The sequence below is a fragment of the Anguilla anguilla genome, chromosome 14 (assembly GCF_013347855.1).
Source record: "Anguilla anguilla isolate fAngAng1 chromosome 14, fAngAng1.pri, whole genome shotgun sequence".
Lineage (NCBI taxonomy): Eukaryota > Metazoa > Chordata > Actinopteri > Anguilliformes > Anguillidae > Anguilla > Anguilla anguilla.
In genome coordinates this window covers 40,996,842-41,002,967 of record NC_049214.1, presented here as the reverse complement: position 1 = coordinate 41,002,967, position 6,126 = coordinate 40,996,842, and positions in this window count along the sequence as shown.

Below are 6,126 nucleotides of genomic sequence, written 5' to 3'. Positions count from 1 at the left end.
TCTGGTTGACCCCCTGTGTATGCTGGTTTTTGTAACAACCACAATTGCAATCCCGGACTTTTAACATGTTTTTTTTTTTTAATTGAGTGCTGTTCACGTTTGGAGGGATTATTGACCCTTTTAATCCACTCTATATTATGCATGCCATAAAGGATAAGAACCCATGTTCACATTGTGCTTATGGTGCTATATTGCAAACAATTACATAAAAAGGGTAACAAAATTTTGAACGGATCAAATTAAAGACTGGCGTGAATCAATAAGCTCCTAATTGGGTTGTTGAACATAAAGCTTAAGCTAGCTGGATGGTCCAAAGACATCTAGGTTAGACTAGCTGGACTGTCCAAAGACATCTAGGTTAGGCTAGCCGGACTGTCCAAAGACATACAGGTTAGGCTAGCCGGACTGCCCAAAGACATACAGGTTAGGCTAGCCGGACTGTCCAAAGACATACAGGTTAGACTAGCAGGACTGTCCAAAGACATACAGGTTAGACTAGCTGGACTGTCCAAAGACATACAGGTTAGACTAGCTGGACTGTCCAAAGACATCTAGGTTAGACTAGCAGGACTGTCCAAAGACATACAGGTTAGACTAGCTGGACTGTCCAAAGACATACAGGTTAGACTAGCTGGACTGTCCAAAGACATACAGGTTAGGCTAACCAGACTGTCCAAAGACTTATAGCTTAGGCTAACCAGACTGTCCAAAGACATACAGGTTAGGCTAACCAGACTGTCCAAAGACATACAGGTTAGGCTAACCAGACTGTCCAAAGACATACAGGTTAGGCTAACCAGACTGTCCAAAGACTTATAGCTTAGGCTAACCAGACTGTCCAAAGACACACAGGTTAGGCTTGCTGGACTGCCTAAAGACATACAGGTTAGGCTAGCCGGACTGTCCAAAGACATCCAGGTCAGGCTAACTGGACTGCCCCCCAGTACGCCCCCCCCCCACACCATGTGACCATGACCATGTTGCCTCTTTTAATTAAATTGGTTGCAGTATAGCACAACAAGCACAATGTGAATGTCTGACGTTCAATTCTACATTGCATGCACAGCTATTTTTGACATAATGTGGCTTAAGAGGTTAGATAATCCCTATAAACATGAAAAGCACCTAATTAAGAAAAATTAACAGCTTTTAAAAATTTTGCAGCAGTGGTTCAAAAGAAAGCCAGTATTCACAGGGGGTCCCTGAGAGCGAGCATAGAAATGACTGCTGTATGATACATGTAACTGCTTTAATACTCTGCCTCACCATCATAGCTATAACTGAGAAAGGATATTGCCATGGTTACCCTTGGAATGTTGAAGAATTTGAGCACTTAAATGAGGGATTTCAGACTGAAGAGAAGATGAAAATTAGATCATCGCTAATGCTACTTTTTAAGAGGTCTGTGTGCATGTATACATACAAACAGATCAGCACGACTCAATTACTGTACTGGGGATTTTGAAATGGCTTTTTTTTTGGACAAAGTATTTGTACATACAAAGTAAAGAATGTTGTGTGGTCATTAATCTGTTTATACAAAGGTAATTATTTTGGTGTTTAAATACGTCAGAGCCTGCAGGGACTAACTCAGTGTGACTGAGCATGCATGTTTCTTTTCATAATGTCAAATCTTGTATACATAATGTGAATACCAACAAAAAAGAAAAAGAGAATGTTTATATGAATATTTATAAATATAATAAATGCTTTTTTAAACAAAAATACTGTATTTCAATTGCATGTACATTTAAATAGCAGTCTTTGTTTGTGTGCATTGAAGATATGTTTAATTATCTAAAATAAGTGTCTACAATCTCAAATACATCATTTTAATTTTAGCTAAGGGAAACAGAGAAAGGACTATTCATTCTGCAGGATTCCAATAGTAGATATTTGTTTTATTTAAATTAAGAAGGAAAAAGCTTAGATTATGATAGCCCCCTCAGATAGTGCTGATTCAGTCACTCGTGTTCTTTCTGAGAAATACCCCTGTGCAGTTTGAACATGCAGTGCAGATGATCTTGGTGGTATTTCATAATATATTCAAGTGTTTGGCTGGGCTGACACATCCTCCCCCTACCTAAATGAATCATCAGCCATGTTGCAGTACAATCCCATACAGAACAGTGGACAGGAAAGCGCTGCAGTGGCATAGCATCATACACACAAACCTGGACTGCATACCGAGCAGAACCTTACTGCAAGTGCTATTTGCTTCGTGGTTATCGATCCACTGGCTGTTCTTTCCTTCTCCATGGTGAACTCACACTTTAAATCTCTAACACCTCCCACTCCCACTTCCACGCCCACACCAACGGCAAGAGTGGGCTCCATTTGCATAAGAGCACATTGACATTCCACCGGGTCGTGAATTGCAACACTTGGATATGTGTTGCCAATAGTGGTTGTTAGAGAGATTGCAGAGCAGATTTATCTAACATCTGACATTATTATAACAAAGGCAATCCTGACTTATCATCTTATTATTATTATCATTTATTATTATTATTATTATTATTATTATTATTATTATTATTATTATTATTATTATTATTATTATTATTATTGTACTCTGCCTGCAAGCAGAAGCATTAAAATAAAACCAGGGAGATTTGGAAAGCAGTCTGAATTTTTTTGTGTTCCTTGGCTTCAGATTTCAATCACTCACATTACATTTATTAATGTTTCTAACTGATTTCTAAAACAGGAAGCGATCACAGAGCTCGTTGCAGCTGAACTATGTAAGATATCTGTGTTGCAGATTTACAAAAAGAATTTGTGGTAAATCTCCCAGTTTTCATAAGTAGAACAGAGATGAAATCTCCCAGAGTGATCATATTCAGTGTATACTACAGAAAAAAGTATTCTATAGTAATTTTACTGTCTTAAGGGCCACCTGGTGTTGTCCTACAGTACATACTAATTGTACTACATATTACAGTACATAAGTAATTTACCACATTGATATGCCTTAACAGAACAGTCTTAACAGATATTTATGTATCTTGTATCTAATATGATTGTTCAGTTGATTTTAACTCAATGTAATGTCAGGGGAAAAATAGAGGTAAGTGATTCTGACAGCTATACTCGGGGTTTCAGGTTTTTCTGAAATTATTACAGAAATTACACTTTTTAATATGAATGATTCTTCATTCTCTTGCAATCATATGTGCTTCTCTGCTTGTGTGTGTGTGTGTGTGTGTGTGTGTGAGAGAGAGAGAGAGAGAGAGAGAGAGAGAGAGAGAGAGAGAGATTTTTATTTTCACCATTTTATTTTCATCCATTTGTTTCCCTTTGTACTCCATTTCCTCCAGGTGAATCCACAGGTATTCCCTGCTTAAGGTTGTTTTGGGCTTTAACACAATGTATATATATATATATATATATATATATATATATATATATATATATATATATATATATATATCCTTGCATGTATATAGCACTTTTCCGAATGCTCAAAGTGTGTTACAGTGATGAAGGGGAACTCACCTCACCCACTGCCAATGTGTAGCACCCACCTGGGTGATGCACAGCAGCCATTTTTCGCCAGAAAGCTCACCACACATTAGCGAAAGTGGAGAGGGAGAGAACATTTTTTAGCCAATTAAATCCAGGGATGATTTTTGGTGGCAGGTTTGAGAGAGCCAGATCTGGGAATTGGCCAGGACACCGGGAGACCCCCTACTCTTAGCGATAAGTGTCATGGGATCTTTAATGACCACAGTGAATCAGGACCTCGGTTTAACATCTCATCTGAAAGACGGCATCTCCTACAGCACAGTGTCCCCATCACTGCACTGGGGTTTATTTGACCAGAGGGAAGATTGCCCCCTGCTGGCCCACCAACACCACTTACAGCAGCAACTCAGTATTCCCTGGTGGTCTCCCATCCAAGTCCTAACCAAGCCCACGCTTGCTTAGCTTCAGCCATTCGGCAGGAGCAGAGTGCATGGAGGTATGGCTGCTGGCAATGGGTTGATAATCCTTGGTTAACCATAGTTATTGAATTTAATTTATTGGATTATTTTTAATTTAATTGCAGTTCAGTGTTTAAGAATCACTGTTTAATTGTCACTTTCAGTTATGCTGTGCCCAGCACTCTGAACCCAGAATACCTGGAGATGACTCTTTATCAACCTCAATACTTTTAGTAAATTTATTTAGAGGGAATTCAACCTCTGCACATATGAATTCAGATGTCTCTATTTGTCTTTGCTAGTGGATAATTTTGTCAGCATGAGAGAGGAACCACAGTCAAGTATGTAAAAAGTTTTAATAAGTAATGATTCAGAAATTAGCCATTTGTAATGCTGGATAAAAATAATGGTACAGTATGGCACAATGCAATACTATACATACAAGGTAATATGTAGTGACAAACAAGATGTGAATGTATTAGTATTATTGTCCATACATTGCTCACAACTCGGCTGATAATACAGAAGTCTAGATTACAGTCATGCAGATTGGCTACTGTTCTCACACTGAGGCATGTATAGGTAAATAGCCTAATGTGGGGGAAACTGGAATTAATGTGTTACTTGCGAGTAAAGCGTAGATTAAGGAAGGAGAAAGAGGAGAAGGGAGGATATCTGAGACCCAGCCAGAGTACGACACGCTAGACTGAAATCTGTGAAATACCACTCAGCCCAAAACGAGTGTAGGTCGGTCACACCGGAATGCAGCAATGTGGCACTTCAAGGTGCAGATGACACAGTTTCTGAGTGGGACGGGAACTCAGAAGTCCAGCAGCATGGTGATCCAATCTGTTATTAGCTGGAGATGCTGAAATAATAGGAACTCACCCAAAAAAGGTTTGCTAAGGTTTAAGAAAAAAAAAGAAAAAAGAGAGCGAACACCCAGGGTCATCTACCTAAAATCCCTGGCAGGGTGAGTGGGAGGTCTAAGCTGTCATTGGTTGTTTGGTTGGGTGAGCAGGAGGTCTAAGCTGTCATTGGTTGCTTGGCCTGGAGAGCGGGAGGTCTAAGCCGTAATTGGTTGCTTGGTTGGGTGAGCGGGACGTCTAAGCTGTAATTGGTTGCTTGGCCGGGTGAGCGGGAGCTCTAAGCTGCCATTGGTTGCTTGGTTGGGTGAGCGGGACGTCTAAGCTGTCATTAGTTGCTTGGCCGGGTGAGCGAGGGGTCTAAGCTGTCATTGGTTGCTTGGCCGAGTGAACAGGATTTCTAAGCTGTTATGGGTTGCTTGGCCGGGTCAGGGGGAGGTCTAAGCTGTCATTGGTTGCTTGGAATACATGCCTTCATATTATTACTGCTGTTTTCCCTCTGGAGCAGGTCACAATAATTTTAGGAAAATACCAAACAAATTGTATCAGGTTGAATATTTCAGATAAATATCTAGCTCTACCACATTACATTACATTACAGGCATTTGGCAGACGCTCTTATCCAGAGCGACGTACAACAAAGTGTATAACCATAACCAGGAACAAGTATGACGAAACCCCTAGAAAGAAGTACCGGTCCAAGTACAGGGAACAACCGCATAGTTCAACCTGGACCCTGGTGGTTAAACTGATTAACACTAACAACGAGAACGGCAACAACGCAATCTATGGAAAAATAAAAATAAATAAAAATACAAGTAGTCGTTAAGACTGGCGCATCAACTAAGTCACCTATTAAACAGCTGCCTAGTTACAACCCTAAGTTTAGTCATTTACAGGGGGGGAAGGGATGGGGAGAGGTGCAGCCTGAAGAGGTGGGTCTTCAGTCGTCGTTTGAAATGGGTCACAGTCTCAGCTGTTCTGACCTCCACAGGGAGGTCATTCCACCATCGTGGGGCCAGAACAGAGAGGAGACGTGTTCTGGAAGTGCAGGTGCGAAGAGGGGGAGGTGCTAGGCGTCCTGAGGTAGCAGAACGGAGGGATCTGGCTGGCATGTAGGGTTTGAATATCTTTTGAAGGTATGCTGGGGCTGATCCCTTGACTGCCTGGTATGCTAGAACCAATGTTTTGAATTTGATGCGAGCTATAACAGGCAGCCAGTGGAGGGTAGTGAGCAGGGGAGTTACGTGGGAGTGTCTGGGGAGGTTGAAGACCAGACGAGCCGCAGCATTCTGAATGAGCTGCAGGGGTCTGGTGGCAGATGCCGATAGTCC